This window comes from Epinephelus lanceolatus, chromosome 6 (assembly GCF_041903045.1).
Source record: "Epinephelus lanceolatus isolate andai-2023 chromosome 6, ASM4190304v1, whole genome shotgun sequence".
Classification (NCBI taxonomy): Eukaryota; Metazoa; Chordata; class Actinopteri; order Perciformes; family Serranidae; genus Epinephelus; species Epinephelus lanceolatus.
In genome coordinates this window covers 10,395,223-10,419,251 of record NC_135739.1, presented here as the reverse complement: position 1 = coordinate 10,419,251, position 24,029 = coordinate 10,395,223, and the positions used below count along the sequence as shown (strand labels likewise).

Sequence of the window (24,029 nt, the reverse complement as noted above, 5' to 3'; positions counted from 1 at the left end):
ACACATAGTTTAATTAACGAAATGGTTCCAAGTTTCAATTATAGTAATAAAACGTTTGTTCAACCAACAATAAGCCTTCCGTTTTCATTCCTTTAAAGGTCAATCTGACCGATTATAATATAAATTCTGTAATACCGTGAAATCGCAATATTTTCTGAGATGATTATTGTACCGTGAAAATGTCATACCATCGCAACTGTACCTTTGGTTTTCGAAAATCATGGACATTATTTAAAATTTCACCTTTTATAGGCAAAAAAATAGAAAGTAGGGGAGGAAATCACCAGAGGATCCACGATACGACATAATCACAATATTTAAGTCACGATACGATATTGCGTTTTTTTAATATGATTCGATATGCTGAGTATCGTGATAAAATATATTGCAATACATTGCAATTCAGCCATTTTTTTGCAAATGTAAAATGTATCTAGTGGACTGAAAAAGCAATTGATTACGTTATTCTAGTAGGCTACCTAAAGTTTAATTTGTATTTTTAATATTAGTAATTCATATAGTAAAAAAATCGATACTTGGCACTGTGTGACAATACGATATTGGCACACAAAAATATCACAATACTATGCTGTATCGATTTTTTTCCCCTGCCCCTATGAGAAAGTGATCTGCTGATGAATCAGTAGTGGAAATAATTGTTAGCTGCAACCAAACACAAATCCTACTGTCCACTACAAACAAAAATTACAGCTTTTCTTTTCATTTTTGATAATTATTTAAAGCAAAAAAAATAAATACTCAAACTTTAAGTCTTTTGAGAGCAACACAGATTGAGGAGGAATAGTTTGGCGCTGTAGGCTTGTGAGGCTGTGAATGTCTAAGCAAATTCCTTCTTCCTGTTCAACTGAAGACCCAGGCTGGCAGCACAGTGGAGACAGCGCTAAAAACCAACTGGGACCAGTCAGCCAAACCATTTCAACTGCTGGAGCTGTCTGTATGGATCAGCAGCCAACCTTCCATTCCTCTGCCATCGCCTTTGCTGGAGAAATGTCTAAACAAGGGGAGCCACGGTCCCTCAAGTACTGCACTACACAACTTCCTCAGCTAATGGGATCTATTGATTTATTTGACACAATGTGAATTTATGAAGCTGCCTCTTAAGTGTGAGAGTATCAAAGCGTGGCTCAAAACAAACAGACGGAGATTCAGCTTGACACTCCAGTAATCCCAAGGTGAGTATGTTCTCTCAGAGAAGGTGCCACAGCGAAAAAAAAAAAAAATACACAATGTTAAGTTCTTCTTCTACTGTCTTAGCCCTGCAGTTCTTCCCACGGCAGAAGAGCAGGAGGAAATTAGCAACATGCCAAATCTCTCATTCTCTCATGCCAAAACTCTCACTCAATGTGACTGTCTAGTTTAAAACGTGAAGCTAAAAAAAACAACAATAACAACAGCTGATTCATAAAACACTCTAAATTTCTTAAATTTGCACTAGCAAAAAAAACCCCCCGAAAAACAGAGTGGCTTCACACGATGTCTTTGTCTGGATTACGCACTCTTTTATCCCACTGAATTCTTGTCACCCAAAGGTCATTTCCATAATAATGGTCTCCATTCTCCCTAATGGGATTTTGGCTGTGATTATGTATGCCAGCGTCTTGTGCAGACACTATCAGCCCTGTCATCCTGAATTGCACAAATGTAATTACACAAAGCCTTTGATAACTAAACAATGTAATTTACTGCTTGAGTGAAAATATATACCGAGTTATATGACTCAAATTATACACTAAAGGAAAATGTATGAGTACCATCGGTGGTGTGTTGCAAAGAAAATTGTGTTCTTTATGTTAAGAAAATTAAATGCTAATGCATGCTTTGACATTAAGAACACAGAGTCCAGTCAAATGATTTGAGAAAAGAAGTGGTGACTTAAAGGAATAGTTACACATTTTTGGAAAATTATCTTATTTGAGTTCTTGCCTAGTGTTAGATGAGAAGATAGCACTATTATATCTGTGTGCTAAATTTGAAGCCAGTAAGTCTAGCTTGGCATTAATACTGGAGACTACTGAAAAAAAAACAGAGCTTTGATAACAATGGAAGGGTACACACAGGTGGATAAAAGAGGGCCCAAGTAAAACAGGAAGCTCATTGTTCTGCTCCAGGTTTGAGAAAACATCATTCAAATTGACACTGCAACTACACTAACGACTAAAAAACTAGGGCTGCCCCCTAATAGTCGACCAAACCTTAGTCGACGAGAAAGGTCATGAGTTGGCAAGATTTCATTGGACGCTTAGTCGCAGAAAAAAACAAACAAACAAAAAAAACATGTGAAGCACTATTAGGAGCTGCGCCTTGTCGAAATAAATCCAAACCTATATGACTGGACCATGTGGGAATTTAATTTGAAAGGGCAGACACAGGAAGTGTCCACGCTCAGCAGTCAGACAGGAGTCAGGTTCATTTCCAGGGCTGGTACCTGAAGTTATTCCACAGGCTAGTTAATAACATGTCAGGCAGGAAATCCAAAGTGTGGGATCATTTTGAGAAGGTGAAAGACGAACCCAAGGTGATATGTAAACTCATCTTCATTGGTCGACTACAAACATGACGTATCATCTGAAACATGGAAGTAGCTACATGCCCATTAGCCCACAGCGTCATTAACAGGCGGCTCGCTCAGTGTGTGACGTGCACTTGTAGATAAAATATAGGCCTATATTAATGAAGGTTCATTAGTACGGTTTTGTATTTCTCTGTAATGTAGCACAGTGTTAACAATGTTACTGATACTATTCTTTCTCACACCTTCAACTCAAACCACCAAAATATATCATTTAATAATTAAATTACTATCGTAAACATGCGGGCGACTAGTCGACTAATGGCCCTAAATGATGACTATTGGTCAACTAGGATAATTCTGAGTTGGAGGCAGCCCTAGAAAAAACCTTAGTTACTATTATTTAACTTTTTAAATATTAAAGTTTGTCTTTTCCAATTGCAAGTGTTGTAGTGGATGGTAATTACCTCTGCCAAGGAGGTTGTGTTTTCCGTCTTTGTCAACTACATTACGAAAAACTACTGTACCGATTTTTATAGAACTTGGTGGAAGGGTTTAGCACAGGCCAAAGAAGATCTCCTTCAATTTTGGAGCGGATCCAAATCATGGGGGGTGGATACGTGAATTATTTTTCGTTTTCATTAACATTGTGAGATCAGGCTTTGGTCTTGGCGGACATATACGTCCTGAAGGCCCTTTTAGTTTGTCTTGTAAATATGAATAGTAAACCCAGGAACATGTTTCAGACTGATGAATGAAATGCTCAATGAAAGGTTACATGGAGTTACAGAAATGAAAATGGGCTACCCTGCACATGACCTCTGAACTCAAGCTCTCTAACTTATATAAAGGTAGAGCCAGGAGCCAGCTATCTTGCAGTGACTTCAAGACTGAAGGCAAGGGGGAACCAGCAAGCATGGTCCGTCCAAATACAACAAAATCCAGCTATCAGCAGTTCTACAGCTCATTCAGTGACACCTTGTGATAAACTAACTGACTGAGCAATTCTCCAACCCGCAACTCAAACTCATCAAAATGCTTCAAATAATGGGGAGTTCTGCCTCTGCTGCATTCGCGAATCCATAAAAAACCCGAGTTCAGAAAGGGGACAAAGAATGATCGCGAAAGGACACATACACGTGAAAAAGTTTGCCGCTAATATGTCACCCCCTCAGCGCCGCCCCTATTGTCACCCACCGCCACACATAGATTTTAATTCTGGGGAAAGCACTGTGTACAGCTGTTTGCCTATTTCTAGCCTTTTGGCTTGGCTAAGCTTATCACAAGTAAAACTATATTGCTTTAACTAAAGATGCACAATACTGGATTTTTTTTTTTTTGCTGACATCCGATATGCTGATATATAGCAACTCATTAGACAGATAATCAATACCATTATCGATATATCCAGTTTTTTCCCTACCAAATTTTAGTGATCATCAAGTCTCTTCCAATATCGGCCGATATCGATGATGTGCCGACATTATCGTGCATCCCTAGCTTTAACTAATAAAATGTTACAAAGTAGGCTATAGAAAATAAAGTACTAGATAATATCTCAGTAAATAAATATCTGCATATGAATGCAGAATCTGTAGGCAACAGGACAAGATCTCGGTATCAGAAACGTTCTGGTTTCCGTTTGTTGTCCAAGTAGTATTGATCAATCACATTTGAGTGGGCTTTGGTTGCATGCAGGTAAACACACCTTGTGAAGAGCTAAAGAGGTGGAATACATCAGCTGAAATGCAATCTCGGTATCCATCGACTATGACTATTTGGCATTTTATTCGTTTTTTTTAAAAATGTATCTGCACTCATATGCAGATATCTGTTTATGGAGCATCATTGCTCTGTGTATATGGCATGCTAAGTTGCAGTAATCGGACTATAAACAATGACCAGCAGAAGGAAGAGAAATACCCGAATATGGATGTTGCTCCCAGAGGCTAAATTGTTGTCACACCAATAGCTGATGGGTTCAGAGATTGGTAGAAGGTATATGCATAAAAAAGAAATATGGAGCAGGTGAAGGGTTAAACTGGTGACTGTAGTGCTTTTAACCACGTGAGACAGAATCTCACAAACCAAAAAAAACAACCCTGTTCTTTGTCCGAGGGTTCAGCACTAGCAAAAGATATCTTGAACCACAACAAACTTTTCCCTGCCCCCCCCCCACCCCCACCCCCACCCACGCCTCCCCATTAAAAAGGGGAATGAGTGAAATGGCTGTGATGGTAGATTTACTGATGAAAAAAGGTGAAGCGAGAACATTCGGAGTGATAAAAGGGGACAGGGAGCGAGTGACAGTTGGGTTAAGACAGAAGTCATGTTCAATAGCAGGTAGAAACATCAAACAGCGAGTTCACAGGAAACCCATGCAACCTTGTCTTGAAGGAGGATTTTCTGTTGTGTGGAGTAGATTATATCTGTTCAAGCTGCTGACACGGCCTCATTTGCTGCCCGTAGTGTTGGAGGGGGATTAAACGATATAAACTTTAAAGCTTTAAACAATACCTTTCAAAATTAAATGGATTAAGGGAGGGATGTCTGATGGGGATTTCCCAAGGCTTTGTTAGTTTTAAACTCTACTCCTTTTAAAGGGGGGAAGAAGAAGAAGGAAAAAAAACAGCAGTTAGAAATTTCTCAGGCATGTGACCGTTTTAATGAGGCTGCTCTCACGTTGAGGAGGGCAGTGGGCACAGGAGGGCTGCCAAGCAGATGGCTCTCATAAACATCATATCTGCTCTGTTTAGATACATGACTTCTCATCTCCCAACACTGAGAGGAAAACAAACCCGACCATCACCACAAGCACTACCCACTTGCCCACTTTTGGCAAGCTGTGCCGGCTCGTTGAAATGGCACATTTCCATTTCTTGCATTTCTCCTTCATAACAATATGCATGAGCTGCGCAATTGATATACATAACCTCTAATCTGTTATAAGTATGCAGAGAGGATGCAGCGAATGCGGCGGTGGGTATTTTGGTTTAGTGGCAGTTAGGATGTTGACTTTTATTAAATGTTATTATTACCATATAACTGAAAGTATACAAATACGAAGCAAGGCAGGAGTTGTTGCTATGATTAGGCACGCTCACATGCTTCCCTCTTCAGTTGAGATGGGGGGGAAAAAAATGAAATATCAAACTTTGTTGCTGCCGCTTTGCTGTAGACATGTGACCATTCAGATGAAAGGGAGTCGGTGTCAAACTGCTCTCCAAATTGAGGACAGGCTCCACATTGCTGAGCAGACATCAGTGAGCTTAAATTCGGAGACATGTCAAGTATCGCAGGTATTAGGATGAAATCTCTCATTATCTTTCTTTAAAACATAATATGCAGGGATGGGAGGGAGGGGAACGCGGGGAGCAGGGGCCTCGTAATGGCACCAAAAGTGAGTCCTCAGTAGTCACCTTGAATTCTATTATTAGACCAGGACAAACAACTTGCAGTAACCAAACAGTAACTGGATCAAGTGTGTCGCTGGCAGCCTCTGATTGGGTTCAGGGAGTGAGAAGTGGCTAAAATAAGCACCGCCATGATCACACGGGGTCAAAGCAACGACATGAATAGCAGAGCCTGTGGTGAACAAAAGAAGCAGCGAGCCTCTGAAGAGAAAATGCCAAAACTGTGGCTGTCAAAAAGTCACGAGGAATTCAGAGGCCAACAAAAGCCTATTTATCTAACTCTTTCAGGAAAAGTGGACAGCTTGAGCGCAGTAGCCTTGACAGCAGTGGGATTCCCTTGTCATTTCCCAAGGTCCACACACACACACACACACACACACACATAGACACACAGACGCATGTAAGACGATTATTCAGTGCTGCTTGTCAATTGTACCTTTTCAACCCGGATCAATGAGTCGTCTTGCACCAGGGGCCTGTATCAGCGCCAGTCATTAACATGTGAGTGCCACTCTATCAGCCCCAGCTCCAAATAAATCAAAGGGTCGGCCACAGAAGAAAAGGGGCTAATATTTCCTCAATAACCCCAGAGGGACACCATGGAGAGATGCAAATTGCCTCCCAGGAGACCCGGGGGGATGTGAAGGAGAAACTCGCTGGGAGGCAACGGGAAGCTAATGAGTATAATGGTAAATGTATACAAGGAGAGGGAGAAAACCCTCTCTATTCATACCAATTAATACAATCTTATCAATGGAGGTGTACTGTAGGAGGAGGGCCCATGTCTAACCCCTCTGCCCTCCTCCCCACTTCCACCTCGCAAGCGTCTGTATTATTCAACACGGGCCAGGCTACGGTCATTAGCCCTGTGGGAGGCTGGGCCAGGCCTGCGGAGTTAAGGAGATTTTAAAAACCACTCACTCCTCACATCAAAACAAATCGGGCCAAATCAAAGAGGCTCAAAAATGTCCTTTCTTGGAGGGGGCGAGGGAGGGAACCGCCATTGTTGTGAAAGCCTGCTTTCTGCAGCGTCGAGGTACAAGCGCACCACAAAACAAGATGGCATGAGATAGAAGGAGCTTCATCAGTCGTGCTGCGTTTGAGGGAAAAGGATTACAGATGATTAGAATGTCGTGACATGAAATAATATAAATTTAAAACATAATAGTGTTAAATATCTTTGCATAATAACTAGAAAATTATGGCATCAATATATTTAATTGATTAAATGGTGCTTAACAAGTGTGACATTTGAGGTTTCATTACTTTTTTTTCTCTTTATCATTAGCAGATCTGCAGGGTTTTTTTCTCAGTTTCTCGTTAGGAAAGAACACTTAGTTCACCGAGATGACGACGGGATTTCATTGCAGCTGCTGACACTAAATTAAAAACAAACCTGCACGCCAACATGTTCAAACACACAGTGAAAATCCCAGCTCCCAAAACTGTATTTTCCTCAAATGAGTGAGAAAATCAGTTAATGGGGGGAACATTATTTCCATACAAAAAAGGTTGTTACAAGAACTTTGAAATCGAGTGTTGTTTCCTTGATTCTGGTGCAGAAATCTTGTTTGAAATTTGTAACATGCATGGCTAGCTAACGCAACAACCAAATTAGTGGTATATTTACTTATATTTACTTGTTTAAAAAAAGATGTTTTCTGGAATTATTCATATCCAAAACATCTTGTTAAGATATAGATTTGGTCGGCACTTCTGGTTTTCTTGTATCTAAAGAAACATCTGACCTTTAGATAAAGTCCTAACTACATTCACTCAGCAGTAAGCTAATAAAAACAATTCAAATTTGCAGGGGTTATTTTCCCCCGGTTGCATTGGTTTCCATTGTTTCATTTGTTAAAGCATTGCTGTAATATATATACAGCACCCCAAATCCTCCCCAGTACCAAATATTACCAACAGATGGCACCTGCAGCTGGAAACGTGCTGAAGGTCATTTATTTTACTTGTTTGAAAAAAAAAAAAGATTTTGAGGAGTTATTAATCTGTAAAATGACTTATTAGGATGGAGATTTTTTTTGTCATGCCTGAATGCACTTCAGGTTTTCTTGTATCCTTTAAAAATCAAGTCACTACATTCACACAGCAGTGCAAGCTAAAAAAAAAAAAAACAACAATACATTTTTTGAGATTGATTTTTCCCTTAAACTACAAACCTCCACAGAAAAATCTGTTTATTTCAACATATGTATAACATACTTTTTTTGCACTAGTTTCAGTCATTACATTGGTTTAAGCATCACTGTAATATAAACAGTGCACCAAATCCTCTCCAGTACCAAGTATCACCAACAGATGGCACCTGCTGACATTAAAACTTACTGAAAATACAAAAAAATGGCGCAAGATAAACAAATTTCCAGACACTTACTAAGAATTTTAGTCCATGAAACAAGTGAATTTGTTTTTAAAAAAATTTCACGTCCCCTGGGAGACTTTTACTTGTATGAAAAAAAAAAAAGATTTTTAGGTAATATTAATAAACAAATTCCTTGTAAAGACGGAGAATTTTTTTGTTGGTTTGTTAGTTTTTGCAGCACCTAAACCCATTTCTGGTTTTCTTGTATCTAAACAAACATCTGATCCTGTATAGATTAGGTCACAACTACTATCATACAGCATTGTAAAATAATAATAACTAATAACTCAATTTATGCGGGGGTCAATTTTGCCCTTAAACTACAAACCCATCAACAGAATCCCACAGGGTGGTTCCCAATTGGTGGTTTGCGGTCCAAATGTGGGTCGCAGGTCCATTCTGAATGAGTGACTTGCACTTAAAACACACCGTATTTTTAAGTACTGTGAATTTCTTGCATAGAGCTTTTATTTTGAAGTGCCGTTTCCTGCTATAGAGTGAGTGACGAACAGACAGCTGCTTAATAGAGACAGCAAACTAGCTCAACGATGTCCAACGCAAGAATGACGCTGAATGTAATAATAATAATAATAATTTTTTTTTCTGGGCGCCTTTCATGTCACTCAAGGTCGCCTTACAGTGTAAAATACAAAGTAAAACACAATAAACCGTGTGGACCTTGAATTAATAACAAATGAGAAATCTGGACTCCGGAGTTGGACCAGTTGGGAACCACTGCTTTAAAATGTATATATATATTTTTTTTTAAATTTTATTTATTCATTTTTTTCCAGTAGTTTCAATCGTTACATTTGTTAAATAATTATATGGTGTACCAAATCCTCCCCAGTACCAAATATCACCAACAGATGGCACCTGCAGCTGGAAACTTGCTGAAAATATGAATACGGAAAATCTCACCCCACTGACAGATTTTTACTTGTTTAAAACAAAAATAACAGATTTTGAGGAGTTAATAATCTACAAATTTGTGAATATGCTTAAAATAATCTCCCCCGCTGGAATATTTTTACCGTCTTTTACAGTTTATGATTAATATATACAGTGCACCCAATCCTTTCCAGTATGAAGTGACACCAACAGATGGCACCTGCCGCTGTAAACATGCTGAAAACAAGAAAAAGTGGCACAAGACAAACTTCACGACTCGTGGAAAACAAGTTTCCCATCACTTACTATCACACCTTCTCTTTTGTCACCTTGCCATGATAAGTGGTGACTGATACTTTCCTTTAAAGGTTACTAAACATACCACAATGATAAGTCAAAGGTGCCTCGTGGAGGTGTGTTGTGCTCCTTAGCGACCCCTAGTGGTCAAAAACTACACAGGGGACCTTTAAGTTCCCTCTGAATCAATACGGCCGCACAGCTGAAAGAAATCGAAGTGGTGTGTAGTTTAAGGAAACATTTGAACTACCTGAAAGGGCAAACAAATGCTTCAAGAGCAAAAGACGGAGAAGGAATGCCTCGATCTATCATTCTGAAGGTCATTTATCAGGGTGGAGAAATATACCTGACAGCAGGAGGATTTGCCTTCTGGAGATCACCGAGGGGACTCAAATGAAGGTTAATCACTATATAACTTTCTACATGTCTAATCCTATACTCCAGAATTCATCGAGCACAGCTGTAAAAGCCCTCCGTCAGCATAATTGCGCCTAACCTGTGCCCCGCATGCTCAAATCTCTAAAATATCACATCCAACTCTGAGAATAAGTGGGAAATTAATGAGGAAAGTGCTGAGCTCAACCTTAGATAGGTATCACAGGAAGGGTTAGCTGCTTCACAGCTCTTGTACAATGGAAGCTCGCTAATCCGAGCCCTCAAAGATAGAGGTTGTTTGGACTTGTGAGATGTTCGGAGGGATAAATACTGATTTGACAATCTTGCAGACTCGGGTGCATCCAGATCAGACCTAAAATATATGAAAAAACAGCCGTGTAATCTAGATTTAATCATAAGTTTGGACAATTTAGTGTTTTTAAATTTTTAATGATCAAATATTATTATTATTATTGTTACACATCAGTAAATCTTCAGCCATAACAACATGTTATTATGATATTTTTCTATAGCTGAAAGTTTTTAAATAATAACCTATCGTTTGTGTCCATCCATTATTCCTTTTATTACCACCTATTCAATCTAATGTGATTACACAGGCCTCTTTAACTGAAGCTGCTTTCCAGTGTATCATCCCTTTGAGCGGGAGCTGAGCGCATCAGTGATCATATTCTGCCCCTTAGTGGAGGAAACGCTCCATAACCTGAGTGAAGCAGGATAATAGGAGGCTTGATCTGCAGAGGCTGAGCGGCCGCTTGGATTGTGGACATCTGCAGCTCATGACTTGGAGCTTCATTCAGCCTTTGATGGACCAAAGCAATCTCACCTGCCGGCCCCGTAGATTTAAGCAGCTGAAATCTACCTCCTCTCCTCTCTGAGAAGAAGTCACTCCCATGGCTCTTTAGAAGCAGAGTGCCACTTAATTTACATGCAAATTCACGGTTTGTGAACATGAAAAATATCCAAAACTCAAATCTAAAAAGAATGGAAATCCAACTTCGGATGTTGTCATGGCATAAACTGGCTTCAGAGGCTGCTTGCTTGAGGGGTTTTTATATAATCAGGCTGCATTATGTGTCAGAGAATCAGAACCACAGAATGAACCCTGATCCCTGGAAATTCATCCAAAATATCTTTCTGTGAATCTCTCTCAGTAGAGCTGCCGTCACAAATTAAGAAAGCCAAAAAAAGCTTCCGCATAACTCCGTACCGTTTGCTACTGCGTCAGCTGCCGCGCATGTTCACTAATGTGAACTGAAATGGAAGCAGGAAAAAGACAAATAAGTATGAGAGCAGACATTTCAGTATGAGGCTTGGAGTTACAGTTGAGGCAGTGAAAAATGTTCCAATTAGAATTATAACTTAGCTTGAGACGTGATCCTCCCTCATGCAACATATGGATCCAAAATATTTGACTTTATTAGATCAAGCAAATAATTCAAGGCTCCAAAAGCTCAAATGTATAAAGATGTTGAGTCACATGCCATCTCTTATTCTCCAAACTTAGTGCCATACATTTTAAACAGCATGCATGGCACCTAATGTTTTTGGTATCTTTGAATTCTATGTGCAGTATTTGTGACTGGAAAATATGATATCAGCTACAAACTGGATGCAGACAGTTAAACTATATTGAAATTAAACCTCACTGTATAAGCTGAAGGCAAAAACAGGGCTGCAATTAATAGCTGTTTTCATCATTAATTATTGGACAAGTATTTTTTTGATGAATCAATATGGCCACAAAATAGAACAATGACCCTCGCAATTTCCTGGAGCCAAAAGTCACATCTTCTACTTCCTTTTTCTGTCTAACCAACAGTCCACAACCCAAAGATACTCAGATTACTATCACATATGAAAAAGACATGCAGCAGATATTCATAATTGGGGAGCTGGAACGAGGAAATGTTTGGCGTTTTTGCTTAAAAAAATACAATTATCAAAATAGTTGAATGTCTGTGCAGTGATTGTCTTCTGCTGTTTGCAAACAGCGAAGTGAAAGTGAAATCCAACCACAGCTTCGTCCACATAGCATTTCGCCTTGTTTTATATACTTATATATACAGTACACACATAGATCTAATCTTTCTCCCTCATTGAGATATTCTGGATCCGGCCTCCACCCCGCCCATGACCGCTGCTTGCAGTAGGTTTTGCTTTCCGTGTTCTTCAGTGCTGATACAGCGCGGTTACAGCAAGACTGGTGCACATTAAGATGACTAGAATTTGCCTTAAAGGAAACATGGGATAGATTCAGTGCTACATGTTTGAGCCTCAGTCAGACGAAGAGCCTGTTGGCGTATCAGAATGGTAAATGCAGTCAGCGTCTTTTATTTGTTTATGTTGTTAGTGTGCACTAATGGGTGTGAAACATAAAATAATACCTGCTATGACAGGGTTATTTGGGAGGTAACTGAAGGAAGCTCCAGGGCCCAGTTTACATCAGGCCCCAAGGAATGTTACTCAGCGTCGCTTCTAATTTTTCCCAGTGGCAACTCGCGGTATTGCAGCGAAAAAATCCCCAAAAAGGAATTTCCCCATCGACTACTATTATAAAGGAGACGTCTGTTAAACTGTTGACCGGACACATGAAACTGCAAACAAGGTCAATTATGACTCTTTCTATTGTGAAATTTTTGATCCATTAGCTTTCATATTTGTAGAACTTTCCTCGAGCCAGAAAAGGGATGATGTCATCACATTATAAAGTCTATGAGACGAGCAGGAAGTTGCAGGCAGGGCCAGCAGGAGGAACTGTACTGCACATAGTCACTGGGCTGCAAGCTTGCACCACACAATTCTTATTGGACTGAATAGGTGCCATTTTGGGGCGGTATCCAGATCATATAATGCATCCATGGGTTACATCCAAAAACTGCACACCTTACTTCGTTTACTGTCAGGTCTTTCCCTATGCACACTGCGGGGACATTTCAGGTTTCTTTGCCAGTGTTGTGTCGAATTCTGTCCACCGTTGACGTGGTGATGTACCTAAGCTTACCTCGCGTACCTAGCTTGCATGGAGTACATTAGAATCTCAGATTTTCAGACAACTGATAAACCAAGACAGCCCACTTGAGATCCATTTCCTGTATTTGTGTCATCTGGGTTGCGCCACTGCCCCGCCCCTTTAGGAGACTAACAGCAGCTCTGAGTCTGTTCATTCCAATTGGAAAAGTGAACGTGAGTACAGATTAGGACCAGTTCTTTTGCGATATAGTCACCATAGTAAATATTGGACCCAGTTTTCACAAGCCACATATCTTCCGAACATTCTGACACTAAAATGGCATTTTTCAGACAGACAAATCAGGAGAAAATGTACTTGTTCGAGACATGTCTCTGTCTTGGCAGCCAACACTCACAAGATCTGGCAATGCAGAATCTCTTCTCTCTGTGGTGCTGAACCATCAGTCCAGTTTTACTGCAGTGCTGCTGCCGTCACTTTCGCATAAATGGAATTTAAATAGGCTTTACTTAGAAACCATGAATCAGAAGTTAAAAAAGAAATTAACGCTAATTCATCGCATGGTGCCCTTGGACCCGGTGCGTCATTGAAGGCCACAGTATCTTTGTGATGACGGAGGCAGACAAGACGATGCTGCTTGATTTAAAATACGCCAAGATGGAACTGTTGGTAGGAGCATTGTTCTCTGCAGTAAGGAATTTTCGCACCATCTGAGAACTTCAAGCCTGAAATATCACCTCAACAAGAAGCATTTAGCAGCATACCCAGAGGTCCGAGCTAGCACAGGCTCTGATGCTAGCGCTAGCAGCCAGCCTCATCAAGCCACACTCGACCAGGTGTTCAGACGCAAACTGATTAAGGACTGGGAAAAAAATGGACTGGATTTGAACTTAAATTTTAAAAATACTTTCACAGCCAACATTGATGTATGCGATTAATCACGAGTAATAAAACATTTATTCAACTTTTAAAAATCCCTCTGTTTTATCTCTTTAAGGGTCATTGTAACTTATAAGAATAATAATACAGTGATACTACAAAACAGCAATATTTTTGAGACGGTTATTGTACTGTGAAAATCTCATACGGCTGCAACTGCTTGGTTGAGGGACTTCTAAAAAAGTGATGTCTATAAAGCAGTGCAGAGCCTGTAATAAAAGGTCCTAGTATAAAGGGCCAATGTCATTGAGTTCTGATTAAAAATAAATACTTACGTGGATATTACTTTATACAGAGGTCTCTGTGGAAGCAAAGTCAGTGTTTTGCCAGGCTGTCAATGAGACAATAAGGCTGTAAACTATTCAGACGGTATTTTGAATAAGTGTTTTTGTAAATAAAATGTGAATAACCTCATAACACCCCTTAGCAACATTCCACCCACCAATTTTAAGATTAGACCAAGATGGTGACAATGTTAACATCAAAATTCACAATGGTGGCTCACATTTTAAGAAAATTAAAAGAAAGACTGGAGTACTGTAAACACTAGTTGTGTGTCAGTGATTCAGTTTCACACTGGAGAATAATCAACAGCCGGCTTGTCACTCCCTACAACCTGCCAAGTGTAGGAATGGAAGCACTGACACATGTTACTGACATCTCAGATTTAATTTGACTGGTAATCACACCCAGCTATAGTTTCAGAGCATTTCACACATCTGAGCTACAGTTTCAGGTGTTAAGCCGGTACGAAGACATACAACTGTGCCTCTGAATAATAACACCTCTTCAGAGACGGTCACATTTTTGGTTTATGCTCTGCCATTGTGATTATAATGACGTTAATACTAACAAGAACATTAGACTCCATGCAACACACAATTTCTTGCTTTTCAATTAAAACGCAATCAACACTCATTTTGAGCTCAGATTCTTTCATTTCAGTTCGGTGGCTACTTGAAACAAGTCGTCGCTTCACGGCAGGTCACCTTGTTGTGATTCATGCCTGAATCATAAACCATGAGCTGATAATAGCACCTCTAATAAGACACAATATTCTACTAATACCGACTGTGTTTGTCAAATTTGAGAAGGTGCATCTCGGAAATTATGCAGAATGTTTAACAGGGTGAAATGGAAAATAGGAAGCAGTCAATTTGTACCTACCAGTCGATGATGAAGCACTGATTCCACCGCATGGCTCTCAGGAAACATACCTAAGGAAAACAGAAAGAAAATGTTCTTGACTTTGTTTCTGGGCATTGGGAGCAACAAAAAAATGCACATAAACTTGGCCGATAAAGTTGATTGCGACGATAAAGGTAAAAGCTGCTCACCACACAGCTCAGTGTGACTTTCTTTAAAAAACATTTCAGGTTTCAGCAAGATTTGGTGATCACATCTGACAGAGCCTCAGGGAGTCTGTCCCTCCACATTCAGACTCTGGTTTGGGATCCAAAACTGAAAGCTGACAACATCATTTCTTAAAAAATACATCCACACAAGACCACAATAAAATGTGATTTTAGCAGAATCTGATTAGTACTGAAATGATTAGTTGATTAATCGAATCATTGAACAGGAAAACATCTCCTGTGCTTCTTTTGACAGTGGCTTTATTTTCTCATCAATCTTGGAACCCACTGGCCATCAGTCCGACGACAGTAACCAACGACCAATGTTTTGGGAGATCTGATGTAGCAGGCGGATATCTGGGCCTAGACGTCCTCTTCTGTGTGTCCGTCATTTTGGCTAATCTCTATAACCAGATAAGGGGTTCACGGTTGTTTGCTTCTGCGCACCAGTCAAGTTTCTCTTACATTTTACATCCGTGTCTGTGAAAACATGGACGCTTCACACACATCTTCCCCCCGGCAGCACAGAAGATGTGTGTGAAAACATGGACGCTTCACACACATCTTCCCCCCGGCAGCACAGAAGATCTATACAATCAGCACAGTTTCAAGATCAGAGTCACCAATTCAGTATCTGACCAGATGTCTCCCCTTCTGTTCCTGAGATATGACGTTGAGTAATGGCCAGAAAAGTGTTTTTGTAGAACATTATGATGTCACAATGAAGTTGACCTCTGACCTTTTGAATATCAAACGTCATCACTTCATCATTATATCCTATTAGACATTTGTGTAAAGTTTTGTCACAATTAATGCAGGAATTCCTGTAATATAGTTATTTCTAATATCCCATTTACAAGAATGAGACAGACAAGGTCACACTGATCTTGACCTTTGACCTAGAACCACCTAATTCTAATCATCTTATTCAGTGCAGGTAGAAATTTGTGTCACAGATTAGAATTCCCCTCAAGGAGATTTATAATATCCCATTTACAAGAATGAGACAAACAAGGTCACAGTGACCTTGACCTTTGATGAATGACCACCAACAGGTCATCATTGAGTCCACGTGAAAGTTAAGCCAAATTTCAATAACTTTGAAGTGTACTTGAGATATCGCGGCCACAAGAATGGTACCTATGGACGGACAACCCAAAAACAATAATGCCTCCAGTTACGGCTATCACTGGTGCGGCATGAAAAAAATCTGATATAAAGCTAAATCATCATCAGACGATAGCCCATGGGTTCAGAAATTTTATTTTAGTGAATATGTCCAGTCTGTTTACCTGTCAGTCTAACGGGACTGGTCGATAGCGGGTTTAGCATTAGCTTAGCCGTCAGCGGCTAATGCTATCTCTGGTGAGGTGAGCCCTCATGTTTGTAGTATTCCCAGAGTATTTTATTCTCATATGACACTGCTTGCACGTCACGTGTCATATCCAAGTCTTCCTTTCCTTCTGTGTTAAAAAATCCATAATAAGTCCAGACGTTTGATTTAAATGCTGACGGCACGTTTCTGATTTCTTTCTCAGGTGCCTCCATCTTTGTTGTGATGAACTTCTTGCCAAATGCTGCTGACTGAGACCTTTGCTGACCTCACTAGGAAAAAAAAACATCAGCACCATCTAGTGGACTAAAAAAGCAATTGATTTTAGCGTTCTAGTACCAAAAGTTGTATAAAAAGATTTGCAAAAATGAATGATGTAAACAATAAAAGATCGATACTTGGCAAAACTATGCTGCACTGCTTTTTTCCTGCACCCCTACAGGTGAGGTGTCTCAGACCCCACACAGAGGTAATGCATTGTTTTTTTCTGTAGGAGACATCTGAAACATGTCATGGTCATGGACCTGCACTCGAATGGTGCCTTTCTAGTCTTTCGACCACTCAATGCCCTTTTAACACTACATGTCACATTCATCCATTCACACACAGGTGGCCGAGGCTACCATACAAGGTGCCACCTGCTTCTCAGCCTATACACCGATGAAACACCTTCTAGGAGCAATTTGGAGTTCACTATTTTGCCCAAAGATATTTTGAAATGCAGCTGGAGAAGCCAGGGATCAGACCATTTCTACCTCCTGATACACAGCTGCCATCAATTCAAAATTTTATTCATGAGCAGTTTCATAACGTCCTGGTTACTCATCAAATTAAACCTTAATATGAGCATTCTTTGCCAAAGAAATGCCTTAAGGTTTAAAATGTAAACGATATGGAAACTAGAGATCATGAGATGAATCAATCTGCTACTATTTTTATAACAACATCATATTTTAAGCAAAAATACCCAAAATATCTCTGTTCCCACCTTCTCATATGTGTGGATTTGGTGTTTCATGCAACAGTAAACTGACTTGTGGAGTGTTGTTGGTACAAAACAAGCACTTACCGACATAATCTTGGTCTCTGGGAAACTGTGACAGACGTTTTTCACTATTTTCTGACAATTTAACACAATGATGAAAATAATCTCTGGTTGCGGCTCTAATGGGAACTGGCATTCATATTTTCATGTCATACAAGTGAAAAACTGAACAGCTCAATATGTTCATCACCAAGAGAAACAACTGTGAGAGCTATTAATTTCATGCAGACGATTTAATGAGTCGCAGTAGTGATCCAGCCGGTGAAAACATGCCGTCCTTATTTCCTCGCCTCTGATATATTCCTGCAGTCCTCAATGTTCTTGGTAGATCCACCTGATTACTAAAATATCTCATCTCTGCAGCTGTTCCTCAGCTGAGCTGCTAATTCAGGCCAGTGTACTCCCATTTAAGTAGTCCCAGGTGTCTTCATTTAAAGCTGTGTAAGCAGCCAGCCGGGCCGACGGAGAACACATAACTGTTTGCTATGCTGAGCATTCAGGGACTTCAGGCATCTTGGTTAAAATATTTGACCTTGTCAAGTGACATATAATCAATTTGTGGATAACACGCCTCAGCCATCTGATTTATTTAGTCGAGTGGTTGACTCCTTTACTCTCTGTGGTATACTAATGCAGTAAAACCTTCACTAGCCTGTTAAGCTGCCACTGACTTCTTCCTATAGCCATGTGAGCTCGTCCTTAGACACCTGCAGGGAGCGATGGACTCACTTATGTAGGTCTACACTTTGATTTTACAAAACCTCCATTCCTGAGCACATAACAGGGATATGAGTATATGATACCAGCTCGCTGTCTGCAAGAGGAAAATTCCTTATTTTTCCACCATGCTTGATATCTCTGCTGTCGATTATTTTATTTAATGATTCATGAAAATCTCATATTGCAAAAAGACACAGAAGGAAGGTGCCTTATGTTTGTTATGTTGGCTGGCTGAATAGATGGATTAGATTATGGTTAAGAGAGGAGCAAAATAATTCATCTGTACCAAAAATTCAAGCAGACATATACACTCACCGGCTACTTCATTAGGCACACCTGTCCATCTGCTTGTTAACGCAAATAGCTACCAATCACATGGCAGCAACTCAATGCATTTAGGCATGTAGACACAGTCAAGACGACCTGCTGAAGTTCTAACCCAGCATCAGCATGGGGAAGAAAGGTGATTTAATTGACTTTGAACGTGGCATGGTTGTTGGTACCAGACGGGCTGGTCTGAGTGTTTACTAGGATTTTCACACACAACCATCTCTAGGGTTTACAGACGATGGTCCGAACAACAGAAAATATCCAGTGAGCAGCAGTTCTCTGGGTGAAAATGCCTTGTTGATGCCAGAGGTCAGATGAGAATGGCCAGACTGGTTCAAGATGACAGAAAGGCAACAGGAAGTCAAATAACCATTGGTTACAACCAAGGTGTGCAGAAGACCATCTCTGAACCAACAACACATCCAACCTTGAAGCAGATGGGCTACAGCAGCAGAAGACCACACCAGGTGCCACTCCTGTCAGCTAACAACAGGAAACTGAGGCTACACTTCACACAGGCTCACCAAAACTGGACAATAGAAGATTGGAAAAACGTTGCCTGGTCTGATGAGTCTGGATTTCTGCTGCCACATTCAGATGGTAGGGTCAGAATTTGGTGTAAACAACATGAAAGCATGGATCCATCCTGCCTTGTATCAACGGTTCAGGCTGCTGCTGCTGGTGTAATGGTGTGAGGGAGATTTTCTTAGTACCAGCTGAGCATGGTTTAAACACCACAGCCTACCTGAGTATTGTTGCTGACCGTGTCCATCCCTTTATGACCACAGTGTACCCATCTTCTGATGGCTACTTCCAGCAGGATAACGCACCATGTCACAAAGCTCAGATCATCTCAAACTGGTTTCTTGAACATGACAATGAGTTCACTGTACTCCAATGGCCTCCACAGTCACCAGATCTCAGTCCAATAGAGCACCTTTGGGATGTGGTGGAACGGGAGATTCACATCATGGATGTGCAGCCGACAAATCTGCAGCAACTGTGTGATGTCATCATGTCAATATGGACCAACATCTCTGAGGAAAGTTTCCAGCACCTTGTTGAATCTGTGCCACCAAGAATTAAGGCAGTTCTGAAGGCAATGGGGTCCAACCTGGTACTAGCAAGGTGTACCTAATAAAGTGGCCGGTGAGTATATAAGCTAGAGCAGCAAAAGAAGTTAATACACCCATAAGTTTTGTAAAACAGCCCTGTATCCTAGAAATTACAGTTATATCTAACTAATTTAAAGCAGTAAATACGTTCTGAATAACATGTAATGCTGTTATTGAATTGAATGTTACAGTTCTCACATTGTTTTATGAGTCTTTGCCCACTTAAAAACATCTTCTTTCTCTATGTATCATTGACATCTGACAATAACAGGTCTCCTTTAAAATCTAAATTCCGCCCCTGGCCACTGGCATTACGTTTGGCCTTTAACAGCTTCCATATAATATGGGTCTTGTGATTTCCCACAACCACACATTGCCTCAGTCTCACAATCAGTGAGTGTTTCTAATGAGCTATTGAGAGTCGGAGAGAGAAGAGTTATACACTGATCAGTCAAAACATTCAAACCACTGACAGGTGAAGTGAATAACTTTGATTATTTTGTTCCAGTGCATTGTTCTGCTGGGAAATCTTTGGTTCTGGCATTCATGTGGATACCACCTGACATGTTCCACCCACTCAAACACCGTTGCAGACTAAGTACCCCCCTCATGGCAACAGTACTCCACAATGGTAGTGGCCCCCCAGCAGGATAATGCAGCATGCCACACTGCAAACATGGCTCAGGAATGGCCCAAGGAATGTGACAAAGACCTCAAAGTGTCAACCTGGGCCTGTATTCACAAAGAATCCTAAGACTAAAAGTAGCTCTTAGTGACATCATTCTAAGAAAAATCTTAGAATTCCTTGAATTCTAAGATTTTTCTTAGACTTTTCCCTTGGTAAGATAAAAGTTATTCACAAAGCATCTTAGGCCTTAAGAGAGCTCCTAAGGTGAAAAACTGTTAAGAGGAGGGAGGAGGACTTTTAAGAAGCCTAAGAGTGTCTTAAACAGAGAAGATGGCAGAAAGACAGAGAGGAAGGAGAGCTATTCTCCGTATATTGAACAACAGTGATTTAATAAGATGCTACCGGCTTGATCGTGCAGGGAGAATGTTTGTGGTTGACCTCATCAGGGATGAGCTTACTTAAATTTAGAAGCCAGGGCCCGTATTCACAAAGATTCTCAGAGTCCTCTCAAAGAGCTCCTAACTTAGCCTAAAAATTCCTAGCAAGGAATCTTAGCTTAAGAGTGATTCAGGAAGTTTCTGAAAGCAACTCTGAGCAAGGAGGGGACAGAAACTTTTATCCTAGTGAGGAGGTGTGGTTGACCCCGTTGCTAGGTATGATGCAGTCTTCTAAAATTTGAGGAATACTAAGATTCTTCTTAGAATGACATCACTAAGAGCTACTTTTAGTCTTAGGATTCTTTGTGAATATGGGCCCAGGTCGACACCTTGAGGTTTTTGACACGCATGCCATTGGGGAGTACTGTTGCCATGAGGGGGGGGGGGGGGGGGGTACTTAGTCTGCAACGGTGTCTGAGTGGGTGGAACATGTCAGGTGGTATCCACATGAATGGTTTCCCAGCAGAACAATGCATTGGAACAAAATAATCAAAGTTATTCACTTCACTGTATTACCTGAGAAGTTTCCTGTGCAGCCATGCAGCTCTGCATCACATGCTCTGCAGTGTATCCTTCAAAAATCATTAATGTGAAAATCAACCTTAGCTCACAGTAAACAGCTGTTTCCCGAGTTGCCACAAACTGACTGTCCTTTAACACAAACTGTAACTAGTTAGCTGTGTAGCAGAGAGCTGCCTGTAGTAGCTGGGACTTTATTCTGACAGGCTATGCGACAGTCAGCCAGCTGCTCTGTCCACAGGCTCAACAACAAACACACACAGCACTGTCTTTATGAAGCAAAGCGAAACAGCTGGAGTTGAGGTTTAGCTGCAGCTTCTGCACTGACCGGTCACTGCAGTGTTTTTATTTCTCCACAGAGACCCACGACACGTCGCTGACTAATGACCGTACCTGGTTACAATGTATCCCTGCGCACATCAAAGTGAAGAGCAGGTTGTAACACCTACCTCAGGACGACGACTCATGTCCTCAACTTTGTCTTTGCACTTGACACCGTTTCTCGTCTTCACCCTCTATTTTAGACTGTCGCCATTTTGCTTTAAAATCACGCAGGTTGCACTCTGGTCCAGAGGAGAGGGATGTTCACGGCGGAGGTAGAGAGATGAGCGTCACCCAAACTGCACACCGACCCCTTATGTCCACTTTTCAATACACGTAGACCATCTCATATTAATAACTTATAGCTACAATACTAAATGGTCCCATATCTGAAACTAGAGAATAACAGATGTCAACACAACATTTTTTAAGTTTGTGGATGAGGTGCATGACCTTGAGGTGCATGTTACATTAAGCTATTTGAGATTAAATCAATATTCAGCCATTCTTTCTGGCACAGAGACACAGACGTAAACATTGACTGTCACTATGATATTGGTAAATAAACAATTTTTGAGAAACAAATGATTGCAAGCTATTATTTATTTAAGTTAGCTGATATTCAGTGGTGTCCCTAAGGGGTGGCCAGGGGGGCCACCGCCCCACTAATAATATTGCAGTCCACACCAGTTGTATAATAATTGGAGGCAGACATTATTGTCTTTAAGGGTGCTTACAGACCTGGAGTTGTCTTGCTTTGGTCTGAATCAGGGACTAATTTTGTTACAAAGCTGTATAACTGTCTAGAGTTGGTTCGTGTTCTCACGGCAGCATTTACAAGCGGACCAGATCAAATGCCTTGTGTGAGAAAGCTGCTCTTGATTGGTCAGAATTTCCATGTGGGAAAAATCCAGGAAGTAAAGCAAACGAAGAAGAGTACACTTGACAAAAATGTGACACTTTCTAATGTCACAATGGAGGGACAACTACACAGGTTGATTTTAGCGCTGCTCATCATGGACTATATTGCTGTTGGTTCAGATCCAGGTCGGAAGATGTTCTCACCACAAACGAACCGCACCAGAGTTCGTTTGTAACCAGACTGAGACCACCCTTTCATAAGGTCTCGGTCCGGTTGTTTTGGTGCACACCTGAGTTCGATTGCCTGGGGCCCTATCATGGCCCGCCAACAGATTTTAAACGGCCCTAGTCTTGTCTTTCAAAATAAACTAATTCTAATATGAGCGAACACCATTTTTATTATATAAAACACAATGTGGGAACAGGATGGGGCAGGAATCATTCTTTTGGGATTAGCATAAAATGGGATTTTTTATTTTTTACTTTGTCATGGGACTGGAACAGGACAGGCGTTTATATGTGGGAGTGGGATGGGACAGGACTGAGAATCCACTCCTGTGTCACCCTCTAATCCACATCAGATACTTAGTTTTCAACCAACCTTTATACTACAGTGCAACAGTGTAATCAAACCCCTGAAATTCAGCCACAGCTTTTGGTTTTGGTGTGCCACCTCAAGATTTCCAGTGGGCCCATCTGGTCACCCTTGTGAAAACATTCTCAGTGCACCCCCACTTATATTACTGCAAAGAGACCAGAGCAGCTGCTGTGGGTCTGTGAGTACAGTCACTCTGTTCTCTTCTGGGTTTAACAAACCACAACAGTGTCATCCACAGTGTTACAAGAACTTGGACAGAAGGGGTTAAATTTGTCTTATGTGACCATGAACTGAAATTCTAAATGGTTGTAATGAAAGTTTCACTGGTGAAAAATATGCTACTGTTGTATATTTAATGTCCAATTGCTCTTGTACAAGTACAGCAGTGAGCTTTAACCCTCATTTAAATTGTAGAATAATGATGCAGAATGCATGCTGGAAATACATTATTAATACTGTCGCTTTTTTTTTTCTTTCCCAAGTGTTATTTTTCATGATTCCACAGAAAAAAAACATCAAGCCTTTTAATCCTCATCGGTCAGGGGGAAAACATGTCACCATTAATGTGCTTTTATTTATTTATATTGTTAGTATGTTTCTGCCTCTAACTTAACATACTTCCTGCTGAACTGTCCAGGAAATCAAGAACGACACATGGTTAACTTCTTTTGTGATTGCCACCATAGGTGTAGATTTCGGGGGGCGGATGCAGGGGACACATCCCTCTCAATATTTAGAACATGTGCATTTTTCTCACCTAGGAAAGTCAAGTGAAGACAAGTCAAACTTTATATGTAGAACACATTTTAAAACAACCGCAGCTGACCAAACAAAACCGATGAATACAGGGTCAAATCAATCGGACTCCATTGAGTGAAAAGTGAGAAATTAATCATTTAATTAAATAATTTTTATAGTATATTTATAGATTTAATAGCGTATAGAGAAAA

General features: G+C 40.5%; 1 protein-coding gene across 1 annotated transcript in view; it reads right to left on the bottom strand.

The window, feature by feature from the left end:
* The window catches only part of znf644b (zinc finger protein 644b), a 42,788-nt gene extending 20,919 nt beyond the window's left edge, over nucleotides 1–21,869 (bottom strand). Inside the window, exons 1-2 of the mRNA XM_033622739.2 lie at nucleotides 21,749–21,869; nucleotides 14,985–15,034 (exon numbers count right to left, since the gene is read on the bottom strand). The gene's annotated coding sequence lies outside the window, so the exon portion shown is untranslated. The remainder of the gene's footprint in view (nucleotides 1–14,984; nucleotides 15,035–21,748) is intronic.
* Between the last annotated feature and the right edge of the window lie 2,160 nt (nucleotides 21,870–24,029).